Raw genomic sequence first — 13,104 nt, forward strand, 5'->3', positions numbered from 1 at the left:
CAAAGACTGTATAAAATTAATTTCAAAACAAACAGCGAGAAAATCGAGTAAATGGCGAAAAGAATGAAAAGGAGGAAGAATTCGAACACCAAATTGTTTTCAAAAGCGAACTGAACAGTACAGTTACTTACTTTTACGAAAGTAAACTCCTGCCGAACAGGCCATGAAGGCCCAAAGGTAACGACCCGCCGCCGTGTCATCCTCAGCCCCCAGGCGTCACTGGACGCGCATATGGAGGGGCATGTGATCAGCACACCGCTCTCCCGGCTTTATATCAGTTTCCGAGACCGGAGCCGATACTTCTCAAACAAGCAGCTCCTCAGTTTTCCGCGCAAGGCCTGAGTGCACCACGATTGCCAACAACGCTCGGCGGACCGGATGGTCACCCATCCAAGTGCTAGCCCAGTCCGACAGCGCTTAACTTCGGTGATCTGACGGGAACCGCTGTTACCACTGCGGCAAGGCTATTGGCTCTTTACGAAAGTAAACGCACTACCTATTTTAAAACTGTATTAAGAGACGCTGATGAGTGCGAAACAGAAACAAACATGACATTAAATCATCTCTGTCGAGCCCTGGATGGCTGGCTAACTTGCGATCGTGTTGCGACTTGATACCACACCTCCCTCGGTCCGTCTTTTTATTTTTGTCTCTGCGGATCATCGTTAGACAAACACAACGTCAATGCCCCACAGGCATTTCAACGCACACTCATCTCGGGCGATGGTCAGAAGCCATCGCTTAGACCACTGCGCCGATACGGCGGCTAATAAAAGTTGTAGAACTCCCAATAGAAAAAGCAAACAAGGTGTCATTTATTTACTTAATCGCAAGAAAGGGGGTGCAGAATAAGATGGCATTTAGTCCTGATTCTAAAAATATTTCAGTTGATATAGAAATGAAATAACACCACGATTATCCAGCTGACCTACTTTGATGCCTCAGAATGTTACCCATCAGTACAGCAAAATTTCTGAGTTCAAGGAAAATTTCAGTCGCACCAGAGAGTAGTTCGACTTCTTTTTTAGTCCAATGAAAATAAATAACTAAAAGGTGCCAAATAGGGTTGTACTGGTACATTCACTTTAGTTCAAGATTAAAATGTTCAGCACATTCCTGCTATTTCAATTACTGTGCGAAATTTTAAAAAAGTGAACACAGAAAACAAGAAATTGAGATTTGTTGTCTTCAATCAGCTTTAAAGGAAGTGAGGGCAAAAGTATAAAAACTGGACAGGGAGGATATTGGGGAGAGCGCTGGTAGTATAAAACAGGGATCATCATTTTTCATTTCTCGCATAGTGCGGCAAAACATCTAGCAACAGCCATGTTGCAGAGGGTACTTAGCATGGCAGCACATCTTATGTTTCTTCCCGTTTCAATTGCGTACGGATCGTGGGAAGAATCTGTACTACGAAGCGCCTACAACTGTCGCCTGGTCACCCAACCACACTTTCAGGTTGCCGATCTAACGGCTGCTGGGCCAACAAAATTTTGAGTTTTACAATTTTATATAATTATCGACCGAATTTCAAAATTGCAATAGACATTAAGCGTGGGCTGTCTCTGACCATAGCTTCTGAGATATATTCAACAACTAGCTGAGCACTTGCTTTTGCCTGGGTAAGTATTTATTAAAATCTTCTATTGATTCATCTCCTTCTTCACACTCTCCCTGTTCATCTCCTCCTTCGCCCCCTCTGTGGCAATCTCCACCGCTAACACTCTCTATCCACTTCTTCCACTCCCCATATGTGCCACTTCCTCCTACCCCTCTCTGGTTCTCTCCTCCTACCGCTGTCTGTCCATCTGTTGCTTACCTCTCTGTCCATCTCCTTTTTCCTCCTCTCTCCATCTAGTCCTTTTCCACTCTACTTCCATCATCTCTTCTCCCATCTCTTTGTACACCTCGTCCTCTCCTTTTTCTATCTACGACGGTTATTCGGAAAGTAAAGAACGATCAGGTGCGAAATGGAAACCACGACGAACATCCGATGAAATTTTGCACACGTGTGTTGGGCTGTGTCTCTACTATGTCCGTCGATCGCATTACGTCGTCCTTTCTCGTTCCGAGCACGCAGGGAGCACATAAAGATAACTAGAACAATAGTGTCTCTCACAGAGTACGATGGCCTGGTGAGAAATGTCGCCTGAAGGTATGCATCCAACATTACATAACTGTCGTGCGTTTTCTTCTTCAAGACAATTCTCAGCCGCATTCTGCAGGGGCAATTAAGATGCTCCTGCACCGTTTTCAATTGAAAATGTTTGATTACCCACATCTCTGCCCACATGAGCCCCTAGCTGTGAAGAGAACATTTTGGAACAGACAACGAGTTATAGGCCAGCGTTGAGAATTGGCGGAAAGCACTGGCGGCTGCCTTCTATAACGAGGGTATTGGAAAGTTGGTACATCGGTATGACAAACGGCTAAGTCGGATCGGCGACTATGGAAGTTGCTGCTAACTGTTGCAAGTGAAACAGTTTTGATTTTCACTGTGGTTTCCATTTCGCGACCTATCGTTCCTTAACTTCCGAATAGCCCTCGTATCTCCTCTCCCCTGTCTGCAGAGCTCCTCACCTTTTGTTTCTCCATCGATCTCCTCCTCTCCCCTGTCTCTGTCCATTTCCCCTCCCTCTGTCTATCTACCACCATATACACTGCTGGCCACCGTAAATGCAACACCCTGTAGAAAGCATCCGAATCAAGTGAAATTTACACCATGGGTTTGCAGCGATGAGATATGCAACTGATTAGAATTTCAGCGCAGACGCATATCACGCGCGCCTGTGGCGCCACCTCATAGCACCATTTAAGGCTTGGCGATTTCGACGAGTGTACGTTCGACACGTGTGTTTACCTTGTGGTTGTTTCACAAGACGATCAGTTATGCCTCGTAGACAACAGCGAACATCGTTTGATCAAGTATCCGAGTTCGACAGAGGAAGGATAGTGGCTTACCGAGATTGTGGATTATCATACAGAGAAATCGCTAGTCGTGTTGGACGAAACCAAACAACTGTAATGCGGATATGTGACCGTTGGATGCAGGAGGGTACGACGGACCGACGTGGTCGATTGCATTCACCTCGGTGAACCACTGCACGTGCTGATAGGCAAATTGTGCGCATGGCAGTGACGGATCGCTCAGTGACATCCCGAACCATAGCACAGCACATTGCGTCTGTAACCCATCATCCAGTGTCTGCGCGTACCATTCGACGCCGTTTACAGCAGAGTGGTCTGTCCGCAAGACGTCCATTGCTTCGTCTACCATTGACGCAGAACCACAGACGTCTCCGTCGCCAATGGTGTGATGACAGACGGATGTGGACGGCAGAATGAAATGACGTTGTCTTTACTGACGAGGCACGCTTCTGTCTACAGCACCACGATGGTCGGATTCGAGTGTGGAGACACCGTGGAGAGAGGATGCTGGACAGCTGCATTATGCACCGCCACACTGGTCTTGCACCGGGTATTATGGTATGGGGCGGTATTGGATATTACTCTCGCACGCCTCTAGTACGCATTGCCGGTACTTTAAATAGCCGGCGCTACATATCCGAGATGCTGGAGCCAGTTGTCCTTCCTTACCTTCAGGGCTCGGCCACAGCCATATTTCAACAGGATAATGCGCGACCACACGTGGCACGCATTGTCCAAAGGTTCTTCGTCAATAACCAGATTGAATTGCTTCCCTGGCCGGCTCGCTCTCCGGATCTTTCGCCGATAGAAAACATGTGGTCCATGGTTGCTCAACGAGTGACCCAGATTACATCCCCAGCTGCCACACCAGATGATCTTTGTCAACGTGTGGGAGCTGCTTGGGCTGCTGTACCCCAGGAACACATCCAACGTCTCTTTGACTCAATGCCGAGACGTGTGGCAGCGGTGATCTCCAACAATGGCGGCTACTCTAGCTACTGATTCCGGCAGGAACCACATGTCACAGACGTCTGTAAACGTAATCATGCGATACTTGGGCAACATGGTATCTACAAAATAAATTTTGTTGTGCTACCTCTTGTCTTTCTTGGTGTTGCATTTACGGTGGCCAGCAGTGTATCTGCCTATCTGTGTCCATCTACTCTTTCCCCATCCCTATCCGTCCATCTCCTGCTACCACTGCTCTCTCCACTTAATCATGCTCACCGCAGCAGGAGTCTGGTGTTTCTTACCACCACACAATTTCTTTCCAAATTGTAACTAGTATGTGTACCGAACCTGATCGAAATTGTTCCATTGGTTTAAGATGCTTTAAACGCGTAGCTTTGAGCACATACGCACATGTCAAACGTATTTCAAATATTTATCACATTTTAGTACATACATTTCACCAGTATCTCTAGCGAATTTCACCCTGCACTTCCATTTTCACGCAACTAAATCGTTATGATGTTGTACCTCCTGAACTATGCGGCTTGTAATTATATAATTTTGCAAGTACATCAAGTTGTATATGTGTCTACGGCCGGCGAAATATGTTGTGAATAGAATTAATATTAAAGAAGCAATAAATTATAACGAAATATGTTGTGAATAGAATTAATATTAAAGAAGCAATAAATTATAACGACATCCGTGGTCTCAGTCTCTACGTCGTCATATCTCCTGAACTATGTGTCGTACAATGATACAATTTTACTGATGCATTCAGTACTATATGCGAATGTTGTATTTAGAATGTATCACGAAAACAGATAGTAGTAAAAATAATCAATTAAAACGTCATGCTTCAAGTGGCGGTTTTACTGCACGAACAGCGAACATGTAGTAAACTATATACACCTGGTAAGTATGTACTTCCAATATGGTGACGAAATAGAAGTGTACCTCGACCAACCAGTAAAAGTAACCACGGCACTAAGAGGTCGAAGAATAGTGGTGGTGGCAGATGTAAACGCGAAGTCCCCCCTGTGGCACAGTGGCACTCGGTGTGTGTGTGTGATGTATCATAACCTACTCACGTTAAATGTTGTACACTATAGTTCAAGAATTCAAGTTAAGAAATGTATGTGTATCCTGAGGCAGTGTAACTCAGGACGCACAGACGTATATTCATCCAGTATTTTAGCGAGTTCCAACAAACTTTATACATAATTTCAAACATTTTTGAAAATTGTTCTCGCTGACATCATACAAAAAGTTATAAAATGAAAAAATTTCATCACATATTACATTTTCGCTCTTTATGGACTATACTTCAGCATCAGGAATGCCGTTTTAATTTATTACTTCTTTATTGCTGACTGTATTCACAACACGTATTGCAGAGGGAATATCAGGAGACATTTCCAAGTTCATTCCGAGCAAATCCTTCCCCAGCTTGTTATTAACGCTCAACCTGGGTCTCCCGGCGCTATGTAACGCTGACCTTAGCAAGCTGGCAGTAATGGTTTCGACCGTTTGCAGATTGGCTTAACTGCAGACCATAAACCTACTTAAAATACATGTAGTAGGTTCAGACAACCAGCCACAACAGAGCGAACAAACAATCGAGTGTGTTAGGTGAATTTTACAACAGAGTAAATACGAAGCTTAAGTTTATGATTTAAAAGTTTCCTCCCAGACGATTATTGACATCGAAGACTTTTAATAGCTTCATGTGACGCCATTTCCTTACTTTACTCTGCAATCTTTTGGAATCAATCTTTCAGTTTAAATATTTTTCAAAGTTACTCCTCAGCTTGTTCCGACTTTATCGCCGGTATCACTAGTAGCCCAGTGATGTTGTTTCTCTATATTTTAAATTCCATGAGTCTGTGTGTAACTGTTTTTTTTTTATTTTTAAGGACCTATGTTAATTTATTACTTCTCATAAAAAATTGCTGGTTTTTCTGTAAGTAAACAGAGATAAGTAGTGATTTTATGTGTGCCACAGTTACACACACGAGAGTTACCCTTCTTGTTTACGCACGGATGCATCAGATGTGTCACGGATAGTTAAACGTTGGTAATATTTCTGCAGTGTCTGCATTTAAACACTAATTACAAAATCCCTACGTTTCCATATGCTTCTTGACAGTGATATTCTAAACGAGATACTGACGCAAGTGTACAGTGATCAGCCGGAACATTAAGACCACCTACCTTATAGCCGTGATGTCTATCATCTTTGGTACGGATAACAGCGGGGAAGCGTCGTGGCAACGAACCAGTGAGGCAGTTGACACCACAAATGCAGACACAAGTCACGTAATCGCCCTAAATTCCGGGGAGGGGGCAATGAGCTCTGACGCCATGTTCAATCGCATCCAAATGTGTTCGATCGGATTCAGATCTGTCGAGTTTAGGGGACAACACATAAAATGAAACTCGCTACTGCGTTCTTCGAACCACTCTACGAGTGTCAGAGTCCTGGCTCTGTGGCATTATCTTGCTGAAAAATGCCACTGCCGTCTGGAAACATTACCGTCATGAATGGATGGACGTGGTCTCCTACGAGTCTACGATACTTTTGGCAGGTCATGGTGCCTTACACGAGCTCCACTGGATCCATCTATACCCACATGAGCGTTCTCCAGAGCATAACGGAGCCGCCGCCAACTTGTCTCTGTCACGCAGTACAGGTGTCAAGGAGCTGTGCTCCTGGAAGACGAGGGATTCGCGCCCTCCCATTGGGAAAGATCAGGCCGTGCAACGTTCTACCACTGCGCCAGCGTCCAGTGCCGATGGTCACGTGCTCATTTCAGTCATGTCTTGATGGTGACAATGGCACATGCGTGGGTCGTCGGCTGCAGAGGCCCAACATGTTCGTTGCACTGTGTGTTCAGACACACTTGTACTCTGCCCAGCATTAAAGTCTGATGTTAGTTCCGCCACAGTTCGCCGCCTGTCCTACTATGCCACTCTGCCCAGCCTACGACGTCCAACATCATAGTGAAGGATGGCCACCCAACCCCATGATATCTAAACGTGGTTTCACCTTGTTTAGCCACATGTTGAAGACATCAAAGCACTCCTCGTACTGTTTCCGAAATGCTGGTTCCGAGCCTCCGAGCCATCACAATGTGCTCTCGGTAAAACTAAGATCATCGCGAGCCTTCCCCATTCTGCGAACGGACAGCACACTCGCTGATACCACTACATACACCTTACGTGTGTCCGACTAGCAGTCAATCTTCCACAGTTGACGCTGCTATCACCTGGACGCGTTTATATCGATAATAGGTCACCGGTCATAATGTCCTGGCTGATCTAGATATATCTCTCTTTTAATTGAGAGAACGTGGACGGTCTTCACAGTACAGTTTAGATTCCTTTGCGACGGAAATTCCTAATGTACTATGATATAGCGTCGATAGTAACGTCCTAGACTTCCGGAAGGCGTTCGATACAGTTCCGCACTGTCGCCTGATAAACAAAGTAAGAGCCTACGGAAAATCAGACCAGCTGTGTCGCTGGATTGAAGAGTTTTTACAAACAGAACACAGCATGTTGTTCTCCATGGATTGACGTCTACAGACGTTAAAGTAACCTCTGGCGTGCCACAGGAGAGTGTTATGGGACCATTTCTTTTCACAATATATATAAATGACCAAGTAGATAGTGTCGGAAGTTCCATGCAGCTTTCCGCGGATGATGCTGTAGTATAAAGAGAAGTTTGCAGCGTTAGAAAATTGCAGCGAAATGCAGGAAGATCTGCAGTGGATAGGCACTTGGTGCAGGGAGAGGCAACTGACCCTTAACCTAGACAAATGTAATGTATTGCGAATACATAGAAAGAAGGATCCTTTATTGTATGATTATATGATAGCGGTACAAACACTGGTAGCAGTTACTTCTGTAAAATATCTGGGAGGATGCGTACAGAATGATTTGAAGTGGAATGATAATGTAAAATTAACTGTTGGTAAGGCGGGTGCCAGGTTGAGATTCATTGGGAGAGTCCTTAGAAAATGTAGTTCACCAACAAAGGAGGTGGCTTACAAAACACTCGTTCGACCTATACTTGAGTATTGCTCATCAGTGTGGGATCCGTACCAGGTCGGGTTGACGGAGGAGATAGAGAAGATCCAAAGAAGAGCGGCGCGTTTCGTCACAGGGTTATTTGGTAAGCGTGATAGCGTTACGGAGATGTTTAACAAACTCAAGTGGCAAACTCTGAAAGAGAGGCGCTCTGCGTCGCGGTGTAGCTTGCTGTCCAGGTTTCGAGAGGGTGCGTTTCTGAATGAGGTATCGAATATGTTGCTTCCCCCTACTTATACCTCCCGAGGAGATCACGAATGTAAAATTAGAGAGATTCAAGCGCGCACGGAGGCTTTCCGGCAGTCCTTCTACCCGCGAACCATACGCTACTGGAACAGAAAAGGGAGGTAATGACAGTGGTACGTAAAGTGCCCTCCGCCACACACCGTTGTGTGGCTTGCAGAGTTTAAATATAGATGTATATGTAGAACACCGCCAACCTTTCCCTAAATCTCAGAACGGGTAAAAAACTTACAGTAACTGTAATGACGTCAGAGCTTAGAGATTCGTCTAAATTGCCTGTACTCGAAGCATGGTCTGTGGAAATCAATATCCTGTATCATCTTCGGTTGAACAGTAAACACTTGCAGATATCAGTAAAACTAAATCCGTTCCCCAAACATCACTAGCAGATAATTTACAAAGATAAGTCTCAAAAATTTTTACTCAATGTTGGATACGGTTCGAGTAAGCATAATTCTTTTGTTTCAGCAATGCAGTGCTCAGAAGAAAGCGGAGACTGGACAAGAGGAAGAAAGCACAATTGGAAATGAAATACCAGTTACGGATCTATCGTAACACTAACGGTGAATACTAATTCAGTACTAGTCTACGGCTGTGTTCTCATCTATGAAAGGGACAATTGACTCGAAGTGATACTATTCCTAATCTGCGATCGAATATGTCTGTTACACGGATGGAGTGCTAGCATGCTTGAATACTATAGTTAACGAAGATGAGAAGAGAGTCTGTGATATGTTTGTTGCACTGTTATTATGTTTAGAATATAAAAGAGGACAATATATTTTATTCGTATGTTACGCCAGCGTTTGAGGTGGTAGAAGAGACGTCTAATGCCTCACCAGAAGTCAACTAACGTCTACCAAGGAATGAAGTGTAAATATCTCTGAAGATTTATTGTGTAAAATTTAGAGGGGAAGCATTCATCTTCAAATTACCTAAGACAATACAAAGACCGGAACACATGTTTAAAGCGACAGTGGAAGTCCTTGTGTTTTTTATTTTTCTTTATTTATGCTCGAGGAACTGTTGATATGCATGAGTGACATTAATCATAGAGCGATTATGATGTGCCAGCGGGCTTTAAAGGAACCTGATGAGAATAAAAATGTTAAAACTGTCTCGTATCGCTCCTGTATTTACCAAATTATAGGTAACTTATAATATCTGTAATATTAACCATTTCATACGATATACATATTTAAATAAACAAACATAATTGAGTTTCATTTTTATATGAACCTGAAAGTAAGTGTTGGTTTAGAGTATCCCTGAGAAAAATACTAAGCAGTTTACACTTTTGCCTCAGGGGCTACTGTACAAGCTGGACAAATGCGAGTGAATGTAAGTTATTTCCAAACATTTTTCTACTGCTCACAGAAATAGTTCACATGTAACCAAAAAGTCATAATTTGCGTTTAATAGTAGTGAGTTCATAAAATTCAATTACAGATACACAGCTCATCCCATTACTGGATGGAGGATCCGCTTTCAGTAAGTGCTGTGGTTAACTGCACCTTACGTTAAGAGCCTGTTTTCCACACTGTGTGGCTATCGGTGGTCAAAATGTAACCTGCAGTTGAGAGGACTTCGAGTGGTTCCAAGAATTATATACATATCAGCGTTCTCTTAAACGTCCACAGAGTTTAGTTTGTCTCTAATCAAAGTTTCACTTAGCGAGAGTGTTTTTCCAACACTTAAAACATTTATTTCGTACTTTTTCGAAAATGATGTGCAGATATTTATTTCATTACCGAGCAGAATTTATCTCTATGTACAAAAAGTTTGATAATGAAATCTCAAAGAAAAGGAATCGTAGTCACACCTGTCATCTAAACTTATGCTCATAAGATAGTGCCAATAGGAAACAAAGATTACCTGAACCTCTCTGATGTTAATATTGTCCCTGCTAATCGCCAAGAACTCCGACTTGGAGCGTCGCCATACTTACCTTTCCACCCAAAAAGTTCATGAATCAGTCTCAAACAATTATTCCCTGATTCTATCGCAGTTTTCGCCAAGTGTAACAGAATCTGAAGTTAAAGCGTTGCTCCGTCGCACTATGAGAATTGTCTGTGCTACGTTCCACTGTGGACAGCAGAAATTCTACTTGAGTTTAGCGTGCATGTGTGTATTTTAACACACAGATGTAGTTTATAAAAGGGTTTACTCACCGGACGTTTTTGACAAAGCTTACATTTAATCTACGATTAGACGGATACCTATGTATCTAGAGCTTCCAGTATGAATAATTGTTTGCAGTGCTCTCCTTAGCCCTTTGTCCAAACACTCTGAAGAAATATAATTTTATTTTTTTACGTAATTATCTTTTATTCTCATAGTAAACAACGAATAAAGGAATAAATTGCCAAAAGAAAACCATCATTTGTTTTAAGGAGGTGGTTACAGTTTAGAATATAAAAGTAGAATTTTCTTTCTCATTGTTCTGTCATGATTATTGGTTTGTGTTGAGGTTTTCGTGGCGGAATCACGAAGGATCTCACATAATGTCGACTGGACTTTTGAGTTACAGGAGATTCAATGACAGCCGAGCTCACAGAGCCAACAGACGCTGACCAGAGTACTGGTGGCTACGACACCGACGTGTCTGGGTTTTGGGGCCAATGACGAAAGAGTTGCTTAAGCTACAAAAAGTTTACAGAGTTACATGGAAACATTACAACAAAAGAAGTATTTTCGTTAATGCCAAATTAAGACATTACAAAACAGTAGTCTTACCAGAATCCTTATATGCCCCAGAAACGACAGTAATCAGGGGAAGAACGAAAATCAAGGAAATGGAAAAGCAAGGGAGAAAAATTCTGAGAAAGATCTATGGGTCAGTTCAGAGACAGGGGATATAGATAAAAAGACCGACAAAAGAACTATGCAAACAGTCACAGACAATTACAGACAACATCAGAAAAAGAAGGGATAAATTATATGGTCTCGTTTATAGGATACACGAAAACAGGCTGATCAAGAAGGTTTTTGACATAGTGATGAGTAATACGATGAAAAATAACTGGGTAATGGAACCCATGGAAGTTTTCAAGAAACTAAATATCTCCACAGAGGAAGTAACAAACAGAGAAAAAAACAGGAAACAGAAATTCGAGGAAACACCAAAAGAGAAGAAACCAGGAAAGAAGTGGGCAGAAGAGAGGAAGAAGAAACACAGTGAATATATGAGAGGTTTTTGAGAAGGGAAAAGAAAGAGACAAAAAAAATCCCATTAAAATTGATTGTGTTTCAACGCTCTCGTAAATGGGAAATAACGCTAATAATAATAAATCTAGAATTTTCACGAAACTGGTCTTTATCATAATTGCAAGTAATGAATACAACATGAAATTTGCAAACGGTGAACAGTCAGTTGTTTTATGGAGATGGTTACAATTTGGAACCACTGGAATGTACAGATAGAACCACCCATCATTTCATGCGATATGATATACCTGAAAGAAAATTCGCATATTTCATAGACAAAATACCATATGTCGCAAATTCCATGTAGCCAACGCCTAAAACTAATTAGAGACCTAAATTAAAATAAAAAGTGATAGTAAAATTTAATAAAATGTATATCGGCACTACATACTGCCCTACTGATTTCACGTCAACAATACTCGTAAAATCAGTACTGAAAGCTGAAATGTATATTACAATAACTAAAATATACTGTCTTCCATTGTCAATGAGCTTCTCAATATGACCACCACATAAAAAAACGTGTTTCAAAATCTCCTACAGTACCACAAACTCTACGCCGACAGTTATTTTGTACGCTTTAAGTGGGTGCTACAACTCACAGCATTCATAGAAGTACCTCAGTGTGCTACTAGAAGTCTCCGTTATGCATTAGCATCTGTGGTTTCATGGGACACCAGAAAAAGTATTATTAAAATTTTGGTTTCGGGCAGAAACTACTGGGGATCAGAGGGTTAGTGTGGCCATTTCTTTGACGATAAAAATACTCCACAATGAAGTGCTTTAACAAAGTGCACTTAAAATCCAGTGCTCTTTTTTAATCCGTTGAATTCTATGTTTAATCCGAACATGCAGCTTTTAAGACTTCGTAGCAATCACTGAGAGATAAAATATTGCTGTATTACGTATGTTGTCATTTAATAAACTGTGACTGTAAACTAGCAGAAAAGGCTTGTCACTGTCAAATAGTGGGGCAGGTGGACAGGGCGAATGACAAGATCAAATGTGTTCATTTTCTAGCGACTTACGATTTGCTAAGAACACGTAAGAAACATTAGATTTCTTACGGAGTTATAAACATATTTTATGCATTTATTTCCCAGAGTTTCAGGAGTAAGGTACAATTTTTTAAAGTAGAACATTTATTTTGTGTCTTATAGCTACTGAATTTAAACAAAATCAGTGTAAATCAAATTTATATTAGTTTTAGTTATGGAGCTAGAAACGTTTAGTTTTAGAGGATTGATGCAACTTCCTGTATGTAATTGGCCAGGTTCAAGTGGGTGACCTGTTGGCGAAATGTTCGTTTAATTGGGATCTTCATACAAGTGCCTACCATCCTGAAAGGACTATAAAGAGGACATGCAAATAACATGTACAGTTACTGATGTCAGGTGGCGAGAAGCTTCTTCGATGCACTGTTTGAAGCACTGAATTGTGCTTACAGGAAAATGGACATTAATTTGAACATCTCACTTAAATGAACATCCTGCGACCAGAACATCCATCCGAACATAGATATATTAGAGAAACTGAAAATATTTTCCCGCCGAATGATGTGAGCACCTACACAAATACACAAATATTTCATCTCTATCTCTTCATCCTACTCCGCAGAAAAGAAATCCTTATTCCAGATATTGAACTGTGGCGTTAGTAAATTTAATCTGAGATCTCTAAATT

The 13,104-nt window shown here is 41.9% G+C and overlaps 1 pseudogene; it reads right to left on the bottom strand.

Annotated features, from left to right (window-relative positions):
• Positions 1-354: 354 nt before the first annotated feature.
• Positions 355-472, bottom strand: LOC126199843 (5S ribosomal RNA; annotated as a pseudogene).
• Between the last annotated feature and the right edge of the window lie 12,632 nt (positions 473-13,104).

This window comes from Schistocerca nitens, chromosome 8 (genome assembly GCF_023898315.1).
Source record: "Schistocerca nitens isolate TAMUIC-IGC-003100 chromosome 8, iqSchNite1.1, whole genome shotgun sequence".
NCBI classification, from domain to species: Eukaryota; Metazoa; Arthropoda; class Insecta; order Orthoptera; family Acrididae; genus Schistocerca; species Schistocerca nitens.